Source organism: Olea europaea, unplaced genomic scaffold (assembly GCF_002742605.1).
Source record: "Olea europaea var. sylvestris unplaced genomic scaffold, O_europaea_v1 scaffold1656, whole genome shotgun sequence".
Lineage (NCBI taxonomy): Eukaryota > Viridiplantae > Streptophyta > Magnoliopsida > Lamiales > Oleaceae > Olea > Olea europaea.
In genome coordinates this window covers 241,131-253,222 of record NW_019234221.1, presented here as the reverse complement: position 1 = coordinate 253,222, position 12,092 = coordinate 241,131, and the positions used below count along the sequence as shown (strand labels likewise).

The 12,092-nt window shown below is 32.7% G+C and overlaps 1 long non-coding RNA gene across 1 annotated transcript; it reads right to left on the bottom strand.

Annotated features, from left to right (window-relative positions):
• Positions 1–7,544: 7,544 nt before the first annotated feature.
• On the bottom strand, positions 7,545–10,954 carry LOC111377436. The gene is made up of 3 exons (XR_002699729.1): positions 10,698–10,954; positions 7,805–8,021; positions 7,545–7,722 (listed from the first exon to the last, which is right to left on the bottom strand). It is a non-coding gene; the product is annotated as an uncharacterized LOC111377436 (long non-coding RNA).
• Between the last annotated feature and the right edge of the window lie 1,138 nt (positions 10,955–12,092).

Genomic DNA, 12,092 nt, shown 5'->3' with positions numbered 1-12,092 from the left:
ACCAAATATTTATGCGAATCTCGATCCCATATAGACATGGTGGCATCTATAGTCCAGAAGATTACGACAAATGGCTACGAACCGTTGTGTAGGGGATTCGAAAACCTCCTCGTCCACAACTGATTTATAGGTGAAAAAGTTTATCAATGGTCATCATTGAATAGGTTGTAGGTTCGTTTAAAAGTATCATCTTTGCAGATGGCTACGAACCTTGGTGTTATGGGCTCGTAACCGTCCTTGCCCACAATCAATCATACGTGATAAAATTTATCTCTCATCTTAACTAGAAAGGTTAATTTTAATTTTGATAAAAATCATGCTAATGATCTTGAACTCGTAATAATTTGGATTATATAAAGTGCAATGTATTGGACAAGTTTAAGGAAAGTAGACATGTAAAAAATTGTCAACTTTCATATGTCAACAACGTCCAATCTTCCGTGTGACATTAGTTTTGTGACGTTAGTTTTATGAACCTAATTCACCATTTTTTATGCAGCTTTCATGTAAATGATTCAACTTTGACTTCCAATCTTCAAATCAACAAATTTCAAAGTTTTCAAAATGTTAAAATTTCTAGGTTGCATCGAAATTCATGAGTTTTGAGAAAGTGTCAATACCAACAAAGATGATTTTGTATTTAAAGATGCTCTAAATAATCATAAACTATCATAGTAACAATAATAATAGTCCAGTGGTGTAAAGGATAGGAGTGAGATTATATCATGTCTTGCTGGCAGTCGCAGTGTGAAGGTTCGATTTCTGAGACATGGAATTAGACTCCTTGTAAGTGCAGTGTACAGACAGCTCTTGTTCCCTGACTTGTTAGAGCACATCCTGCAATTTACCTCCCTCACAAAATTTTAGGGACGGGGCGATGGAGGTCCTCAAAGTTGGGGTTCAACCTTTTTTTTTTATAATAATAATAGTAATAAATACAACCTGATTTACTTTCTATATGGGGTAGGTGAGTCCTAATTCAATAGGTTGGACAAATTTTAATTCACATGTAATGTTGCACGTGATACGGTACTCTTGTTTGTTGTGCATCATTCATGAAATCCCACAAATTTTTTGTCCATATTTTTACATTATTCCAACCAAAAATTTTGAATTAATGCAAGCCGTGGCCAATCAGAAATAAATAATTATATTTTGACCTAAGCCAGCTTGTGATTAGCTAGTACTTAAAGACTTTTAACATGTATAAATACTAAAAAAACATAAATTTAAGTAGGTTATTGACCTATAGGATACAACTAATTGAGGTGTATGTCCTCCCATCATTTAGCCACAGTATAATTTGGCTAAAAATTAGATTTCTAATAAATTTTGATAAAATATATAGTTGAAAATTGATAAAAATTATGGATCTTATAAAATATATGATCGAAATGAATTTAATGAAAAAAGAAATTGTAAAATATGGAGGCCAAACATGGACTTATTATCGGCAAGAATTTGTTGGTAATTTGGTATACATTGCACAAATTCGAATGAGATGTGATCAAGGAAGTGAGATGTAATATGTATATTTATTATTTTTCATTTTAAGAATGCTTTTTGCTCGAATAACATAAGAGACATGTGAGATGTTTAGCTATTATTGTTGTCTAATTGTTCAATCCAATGCAACAAATTATGAATGTATGTAATACACAAACATAGAAAGCGCGATTAAAAAAATAAATTACTTGTATTATATTTGTATATTATTATTCAATTTAACGTAATAAATGTCTTTTGGATTGTCATTTTTTAAAATGTTCTTCTTAACTCAAACATAATAGAAGCCATCATTTGAGATTTCATTATTTTATTCAATATCGTACGTCCAGTCAAACAAAACAAATTATTAGGTGTATGAGCTCGAGTACGATGTGAGATGGTAGCAATTTATGACTGGTTACCAAAGCAGAATTTAGTTGGAGCAGATGGATTTTTCACATGCATTCCAAGACCCTTATGAAATGAAATGTGTTGGATGAGTTGAAACTGGCATCTCAAATTGTTGCACCTTTCATAATTTGCGTTCCTTTGGCACAACTAATTTGATACTCATTTTATTTATGCATTCATTTAATAAACTAATTTTGTACGTAAATTCATGTTAAATATGTGTCTCGAAATTTGGCAAGAATTTGGCAATTTTGGGTTTTGGAAAGAAATCTTGTTGGAGCCATATGATTTTAGGAAATAATCAATAGGATTCGAGAAATATGGAAAGAATAAATTGGAATCCAAGATTATGAGGAAAACAATTTGAAACCGTGAAGAAAATGAAAGAAAATTGTTGGACACGTGACACGTCTTTTTCTTTTACGTGATTTTTTCCTAATTTTATATTTTTTTCCTAGTTTTAACGTTTGACTTGTGTACTATAAATACATAGCTCCTCTTTCAGACTAGTTAAATCCAATTGCTGTAATTCTCTCATTTCATAGTGATTGAATAAAATAACATCGTTCCTCTGCCAGTTCCCTTTTATTTTGCATCTTTTTTACTTTAATATTGTTCTTGGTTATTTTGTGATCTTTATTTATACTTCATATTGGGTTCATCAAATCTCAATTCTTGCGTTGTGTTCATCGGTTCCAACAAGTGGTATCGGAGTAAGGTTGCAAGTTCTTCGTGATTTAATTGAGGTTTTTAGAGATGGCTTCGATGAAGTATGATATTCCGCTATTGGATCGCAATACAAGATTTTCGCTGTGACAAGTAAAGATGAGGGCTGTGTTGACACAAATGAAACTTGATGATGCTTTGCCGGGTTTTGAGAAGATGCCAACAAATTGGCCTATGGAGGAGAAGCAACGAAAGGACACATCATTGATTCATCTTCATTTGTCCAACAATATACTGCAAGATGTCTTGAAGGAGAAGACAGCGACTGCTTAGTGGCTCAAGTTGGAGCAGTTGTGCATGACAAAGAGTCTGACGAGCAAACTGACTCTAAAGCAAAAGTTGTATTCCCATCGCATGGCAGAAGGAGTGTCACTGCAGGACCACCTTGCTGTGTTCAAGGAGATTGTTGCAAATTTGAAGACGTTGGAGATAAAATATAATGAAGAGGATCTGGCCTTGATCCTGTTGTGTTCGCTTCCCAGTTCTATTTCGTCGTTTCGTGATACTATTCTGTATAGTCGTGACACGCTTACCATTGAGGAGGTATATGAAGCCCTGTTTTCAAAGGAGAGGATGGAGCTGTTGGTTGGAGATCCTACATCTAGGGGTGGGGATGCTCTTGTTACTCATGGTGATCGACGGAGGGGTAGATCGAAGGTGAGGAACAACAATGTGTATTGTTATTACTGCAAGAAGAAATGACACATCAAGAAAGATTACGACAAGTTGCAAGGTAAAGATAATTTACATGCAAATCATTCGGGGCAATCTTGTAATTCGGACGAAACCAGTGTAGTTGAAAATTTTTCTGATGATGGAGACGTGATGTTGGCTATATTTGATGGAGAATCCAAACCTGAGGAGTGGATTCTGGATTCTGCATGTTCGTATCATATGTGTCCTAATAGGACGTTATTTCAGACATATGAGGAGGTGAAGCAATGTGGAGTTGTCATGGAAAACAACCAATCTTGTCGGGTTGCAGGAATCGATCGGGTCAAATTGAGGCTACAAGATGGGATAGTGAGGACACTTGATCAGGTTCGCCATGTTTCAGACTTGACAAAGAATCTCATATCCTTGAGTACCCTGGATGCAAAATGGTATAAATTTTCTGGTGGAGGTGGAGTCCTGAAGTTTCAGAAAGGTGTTCGGATTGTACTGGAGGGACAGATGAGATCCCAGTTGTACATTTTGCAGGGAAGCGCTGAACCAGTTCAGAGACATTTGGACAAGTTTAGTACCGTGGTGGAAATTCAGTTTGGTACATTACCTCTTCTGTTAGGCTCTGAGTCAGTTTCGAACTTTGCTTGTGGGAGTATTGGTGATTCTGCTTTGCCACCAATTTCAGTAGATACACTTTGTTCTTGTGCTAGTGGACTCATGGAGCGTAGGTTTAGTGGTGTCAATAATGTCTGTAATGTCTTGGGGATCATTGAAGGTGACAATTCTAGTAAGGGGCCTTCTAATCGTGCATTTGGTATGATTTCTGCTACAGGGTGTATTTCGACCCTGTCTAGTGATTATTAATTCTAGGTGAAATTTTGGGAACCCGGGTTTGGGTTTGGGTGTCACATGTGGACGCCGGGCGGGGGAACATGTTTTCGTGGAGAGTTTGGATACTGTGTTGAGGAGCTTGGTTATTCTGATGCAGACGGATGATTTCTCAAGGCGAAGAAATTTGGAGCATCGTTAGTTGCACAGGAATTTTGAGTCAAGGTGGAGATTGTTAAATATGTGTCTTGGGTTTTGGAAAGAAATCTTGTTGGAGCCATGTGGTTTTAGGAAATAATCAATAGAATTCAAGAAGTATGGAAAGAATCAATTGGAATCCAAGATTAGGAAGGAAACAATTTGAAACGGTGAAGAAATGAAAGAAAATTGTTGGACACATGACACGTCTTTTTCTTTTACGTGATTTTTTTCCTAATTTTATATTTTTTTCCCTAGTTTTAGCGTTTAACTCATGTACTATAAATACGTGGCTCCTCTTTCAGTTTAATTGAAGTCAATTGTTGTAATTCTCTCATTTCATAGTGATTAAATAAAATAATATCGTTTCTCTGCCAATTCCCTTTTATTTTGCATCTTTTTTACTTTAATCTTGTTCTTGGTTATTTTGTTATCTTTATTTATACTTCATATTGGGTTCATCAAATCTCAATTCTTGCGTTGTCTTTATCGGTCCCAACAATTCAAATTTTTTTTCTATTTTTTAATCACACATTCTCCCAAAAAATCATTTTTAACTTATCTACAAAACAAACACTCTAATTGAGAATCCCCGAGAATGTTTGGCTCCTCGTATTTACTTTTAAGTAATTTTTTTTTTCAATTTTTTCTTTCTAAAACTTTAACTATTAGTATAAATTGAATATGCTTATTTAGGTTTGACAACAAAAAAGAATGGTATACATTGCATTTTTCTTTAACTGGAAGTCAAGATTCTCAGCTTTTGATCAAGAAGTATTATTTTTATAAATTTTTTATTTTTGAAAGGGGTAAGAGTTCTCGATTCGAGACTCCAAAAAACTTGTAATCAAGTTAAAATTCACTGTAATGAATAAGTACATCTACAGGCAAAATTTAGCTCCTGTTTGATTCTCATTCTTTGAAAAAAGTACATTTTTAGACAGTATTTTGATATCATTTAAATCACATATTTTTCAATAAAATAATATTACACGTAAATTCAAAAAAAATTATTTTTTAATTACACATTTTCCATCAATATACTATTTAAAAATTCATTCTTAGCAAAACAATGAAGCTCAAATTAGGGCTCATAAAAATTATTACAACTTACAAGCGGCAAAATATTTAAAAGTAAAAATTACACAATTCCATACTTTAAGTATTCAACATTCTAAAATCATATGGGAACTTTAATATTTCAAAAATCAGAAAAAAAAATTATATTAATTATTTAATTTATAAACTAACCCTAACCCCCTTCCACCCCAAAACCCATTCCCTATCTACATCTCGCGCTCTGGTCTCTCTCGCCTGTGAAGAATGGGCAGAGTTGGCGTCGCACCTCTGTTGGCATCGCATTTCTGCTGTGGTTTCAGGAAGACGATGGTGTTGGTGACGCGGCTATGGTGATGTGGGCAGCGCTATTAGGTTCTGTGAAGACTCCGGTGCTGTGGTGGTGTTTGTGTGGTGACGATTTGTGGCGATTGCTGTGTTGGTGGTGGTGTTTGTGTGGTGACGGTGCTATGGGCGGCCTGTGGTGGTGATGATGTTTATGTGGTGGATCTGGCGATTTGAGTGGGGTTTTGTGGAGGTAACTGTGAATCTGCGATGGCGGTGATGGTTTTGTTTGTGGCGGTTTTGTATAGGTGACTTTGAATCTGAGATGGTGTTGATGGTGGTGTGTTGTGGTGTTGATAGGTTGTCATGAGGTGGTGGTGGCTCTGTTGGCGGCTGTGCTCCGTTGAGGTGGTGGCAGTAATGGTGATAGTGATGGCTGTGGCGGTCATTGTCGATGGGAAAAAATGGGGGTTGTGACCAATTAATTTGAAAATCTGTGACACACAAATAAACTGTGATTTGATTTATGACTGATGAAATTAACCGTGACCAATTAATTTGATAATTTGTAATGAATGAATGAGATGTGACCAATAAAAATTGATTCTATGACCTATAAAAAAATTTATTCGTGACCCAAAAACAATATGTGATCTATGAAATTTTTTATTTGTGATCAAAAAATAAGTTGTAACCAATAAATTGATAAGTGTGACTAAAAATTAATTTGTAACTTTACAAATTAATTTTTAGATTTGTGACTTACAAAATTTTTAAATTGTGATAATAAAATAATTTGCGACATAAAATTTTTGATTTGTGACCAAAAAATAATAAGTGATTAATTAAATCGTTAATTTGTGACCAAATTATACAGATCCGTGATCTAAATATATTTAATTAGTAAAATAATTAATTAATTAATTAATTAAATCATAAATAAATTTTAATAAAAATCTGATTTTTGAAGTTTGAAACTTGTTTTCTTAATTTTGAATTAGGTCATACTTAATCTCTTATTTATGAAATTTTCCCTATTTAAAATGCTAAACAAATTACAATTCAATAAAGCCCGAATAAAGAGAGCCAACTATATTGGAAGCCCAAGGTATACAACTTCAGAAATTTCATAGCATGCTTGTGAAGGTGATTTTAAATTATTTAAATAATAAATAAATAGAAATAAGTAATAGATAAATCACTAATACTTATAAATTTTTCAAAATATGTTGATAAAAAATTATTTGAATATTTATAAATAGCTCATAAACATGTAACAAACATAGGCTTAGATTAACTCCACTGTACTAGAAAATTACTACATCATCACACTACAATAATTTTATATTTTCCCTGCAAAATTTATTTGTGGGGAAAGGCTCTTATTTGTGGAGAAATATCTTTGTAGACGAAAAAAGTTTGTAAGCACGTTTATGAGGCAAACATCAAGGGGATATGTATAAGATGACAAATTTTTGAAATTTGTGGACTAAGATTTTTTTCCTACGAACCCTTTGGAGACACATACAATTCGTCGTGTAAGTTTTCCTCCGACAAAGTAATTCGTCTACTAAAGTTACTTCTACACACGAAGCAATTTCGCTTGTCCCTACAAATCGTGTTTGTCCCCACAAATAATATTTTGTGTGGAAAATTTATTTGTGGACCAAAATATAAATATCTTTCCCTATATTTAAAAGTTTTCGATAATATGGAACAAATTATTTTGTGAGCTGAACCCTGTTTTTATGCAAATAATTTCTAGTGGGGAAAGGATATTTTGTAGGCTATTAAAAAAGAATTTGTAGGGAAAAATTAAACTACTTATATATTTTTTATTTATATTATACTAGTTTTTTTTAACCTCATTCAAAATAATATAAAGATATAAAAATCATAACAAATCAATTAAAACGTAATGTCAATTAACATTGAATCCAAAATATTTCATCAAAACACGAATAAATGACATTCACCAAGTATGGTTACATCTAAAGGATGTGAACCAGTATGATGATTGTACTTCTTCTTCGATCGATTCACTATGTTTGTTGACGATGCTTTCTGCAAAGAAAAATATATAGGTATTACACAACAAAATTAGAAGTAAAAGCCGTGAACTAGTAAAGAATTATACAATAAACACCTTGAACTTATTGGAATTCAAATGATTACATAGGTCCATCCATTGATCTACACCTCTATCAAGCATCTCCAACTAGAATTGGCTAATGCATCTCATGTGTCTTCTGCAACTTTTAGTATGCACTCAACTCAGCCTTAAACTCTCTATACCTCCCATTGTATAGTCTATTAATATAATTTGTCAATCTCGAGTCTTTCAAATCTATCTCGAAGTTTGTCTGGAATCGACATAATTAAAAAAATCATAAAATAAAAAGAAACCACAAGTAGAACAAATTATCCAATTCTAGAAAACAAACCACAAAGTAAGAATAAATAAAATCACAAAATGAAATGAGTAATGTGCTTTTAAATGATTCATGTAGTTTTATTTGGCTATTAATTTTTCAACAGTATAAACACATTTACGTTTGCTTATCGTGATCTCATCCATAAGGTCCTTCTTCTCACTTGGAGAAATGGTCCGCCAATAACCCGTATTCATTGGGCAATGTCACCGAGCGATGGCTCCGATATCATGAACCAACAAACTATATACTTCAAAACTTGTTGCTCGTCTACTTACTGACTTGTATAAAACTCGAATTTTCTCTCAAGTTGTACGAACGATACTAGATGTCTTAATTTGTTTACACGCTCCTCGAGTAGGATGACTATCGAGAGTCCTTGACAAATGTCCTACGTCTATACTTGCGAAACCAATAATAAAAGCTGAACGTGTAAATGAACTTCACAAAGTAAGAAAATTAATTATTAATAAAATAAACACCCTACCTTCAGAATCGTCTATTTCATCATCCGATGCCTCATTATTTTCTTCGACTCTACGAACATTTTCACTTTCTGTGCCTATCACATGAGTTTTCAATAAAATTTTATCATTTTTTACCAATAATTTCATTAGCCTCATATTATTTTGTTAACTAAACCATTAAGTCATGTAATCAAACTAAACCCAGCACATCTAATTAATGTTTATAATGAATTGATGAAAGCTCAAACTAAACCCTGCACATCTAGTTAATGTTCAAAATAAAACATAAACTGGAAACATAAACCACTTCACTGACCATTTTGAAATTAACCCCACAAAAGCCAATTTCATTCTAATCAAATAATTAAACACAAGATATTTGGCTACTGGACTGGGCCTTATATTTTCTTCTTTTCCTAAGACCAAGATGATGGCAAGTATATGATCTTGGCCGTGTCTAGCTTTAGAAGTAACCTTCGTAAACAATAAGTTATAGTTGCATGAGGTACGCATTTTTGGGCTTTATCATACACAATCACAAGAATCTCGACAGGTTCAAAAATATAAAGGAAATAATGGTAAGTTTGTTGTTGATGTCTCTCCCTCACACGCACGGCTATACACCATGTGCATTAACCTCATTTCAGATGCCATCTTTCGGTCCTTTCCATCTCGGTGAGCAGGCCCATGAAGTTGCCATTCTCCATAACTCTGTACTTCTTTTGTCAGCCATTTTCTCCTTAAGTTTCAAATTGTGTCTTCCTATCTTTTTGGATCTGTTTGAGAATCATGTTTGCTTTTGCAGAATGGATTCTTATGCTACATAACTCCATTTAGACTTAGTTATCTATTTTTGTATTTTAAATGTTTTATACAAACACAAACCAACTTGCTTGCCCGCTTTATGCCTTAGCTTGGCAGATGTTTTCTACTCAAAGCTAAACAATTTTGCCTGGTTTATAACCCCCACAGTCAATGTGCAATCAGGTTGACGCAACCAGTTCTGAATAAATATCAACATTTTTCATTAAACAAACTCAAATCTCAGGACAGAAAATTCAGTCAAGAAGTCTATCCATTATTTGACAGCCAAGAGAATGCTGGATAGAGATGTGTACAAGAAACACAAAGAAGACCAGAAAGTGGCCAAATTAATGACTACAATGAGAATCTTGTTAATAAAAAAACTCCATTAGAAAAAACAAACCAGCTCAGGTTAGACCCTACTGTTGGCAGGCAGGGGCAGAACACCATCGAAAAAGTCACCAAAATATCCACGGAGCTCGTGTACTAGGTTCGATATTATGTATCTTAGTGTAATTATTCACCCTCGTAAAAGTAATAACCAAAACGACTAACTCTTTAATAGGCAATGAAGAAGAGGATTGATTTGCATATTTTCCTATTCATCTCGATCAAGAAATTCAACGATAGATTATGGCAAGGCTAAGCAGAATATAAGCTCTCAGTTCATACTCATGTACAGAGGCAAAAAGCTTACATATTTTTGCTGCAAGGCACTTAAATTCTCAGGAAGATTATGTTTTATGTTTATTATTGTCTGAAAAAAAGGCAATTAATCAACTTGCATTTATTCGATCAGCTTCTTCAAGAAAACTCTGATCAACAAAAACTCAGAATTCATATAGATTGAAAGAATGAAGAACTAAATGAAAACTTCCATAAAAAAAAAAAAAAAAAAAAAAAAAAAAAAAAAAAAAAAAAAAAAAAAAAAAAAAAAAAAAAAAAAAAAAAAAAAAAAAAAAAAAAAAAAAAGAGAGAGAGAGAGAACTATCCAAAATCATAAAGAACTTGAGATTTAACCGAATAGAACAAGACAACAGAAGAAAACAGCAAAAAGATCATTGTCTTGTTATTACTAAAATGAGAAACGTACGAACATATATGTAATTACTAAAAACCCATGAAAACGTCAAAAATTCCAAGAGAAATAGACCGTAATTCATGCGACAAAATCTAGAATCCACAACACAAAATGCAAACTCGAGTCCAGAAACAAATAATGAAACCCGATAATCCGAAGAAAACCAAAATTTGACTAATTAGCACTAAAATTGGGACCAAGTAGAAAAACAAATAATATGATTTCAAAAAATTACGACAAAAGAGAGCAACTCACACGTATGTAGGCGCGGAAGAGCTTATTGCAAAGAGGGCATCAATTGAAGAATATCACAAAAATCTGTACATGAAGCCGAAATTTCTTGATGATCAATATACTGTGCATCAATTGAAGAAATTAGGTTTAGGCAAATTAAGCAACTCTCTCAAAGGGAGGGAATTGAATAATTTTGGGAGAATATTTTTTGGAGGTAAAGAAGATTGAAGACCGCAAGAGAGGGAATGAAATTTTGGGGGAATATTTTAATCACTAATTACGTGGGTGATTGAAGACGGCAAGAGAGGGTTTTATTTTTGAATTTTGTTTACAAAAATGTATTTTCATTTTTTATTTTAGCCCTGTCTGTTTCTCATACTTTTCCCATTAAAATGAAAAATATAATCGTTATCCATCATATTTAATTATCAAATTTGAATTTCTATCTCTTGTATGGAGCCCGTAACGACTATAATTTTCATTCTCTTTCTTCTAAAAATGAAAAATAAACGGGAGTTTAGTAATCTTTTAACTTCAAATATAATTTGTGGGACTAGAACTAAAGATAGTAATTGATAATTTTTCAACTTAATTATTAGCCTACAAAGAGGTCTAATATTTTTGTTGGAAAAAGATATATTTTTCTTTGTTGGGAAAAGATAAATTTTTGTGGTCACGAATTTCTCTAATGCTAAAAATTTTGAATTAAAACATAACTTTACGAAACATTTTTTTTGGGGAAAAGTGAATTCCGCAGATAAATAATCTCAATTTATCAATAAAATTTTGTAGGGAAAGCATATATTTCTTGTAGTGTGATAGCAAAAAAGTGCACGCTACATGTGGTAGGCATTGCCAAAGAAAGCCATCCTCGAGATAGCAAAATAGTCCAGCTTCTGTAACGTTAAGAAAGTGTTGTATGGATGATTAAAAAAAGAGGCATTTTCAAGAATATCCAATTATAAAGGTTGGAGTTGAAAAGTGTACTTTTTTTATAATCCCTTCAAAAATGTCCAATTTTTAGATCAAAATGTCTACTTTACTCTCATGAAAAGATTAATCAATTTTATATCACTTTGACACAATTTTTAAGAAGAGTAAATAACTTCCACGAGAAGCCACAATAATGTTGATATTACCTAGGTGAGTCCACTTGCTTACATTTTTAATTATATTTTAATCAATTATTCTAGAACAAATGAAGAAAAAGCAAAAAATCCATTAACATATACGAAGAAGTATATGATTCCAACTTCGAAGAAATCATTTTAAGAAATTTACTGTGGTAGAAATTTAAAGCTGATTATGCTTTCATCATTTGTCGGTAGAAGGTATATTTCTTCGAATTCTATTTCTTTGAACTCTCTTTTTTTTTTTTTTTTTTTTTAAATTTTTTTTTTTTTTTTTTTTTTTTTT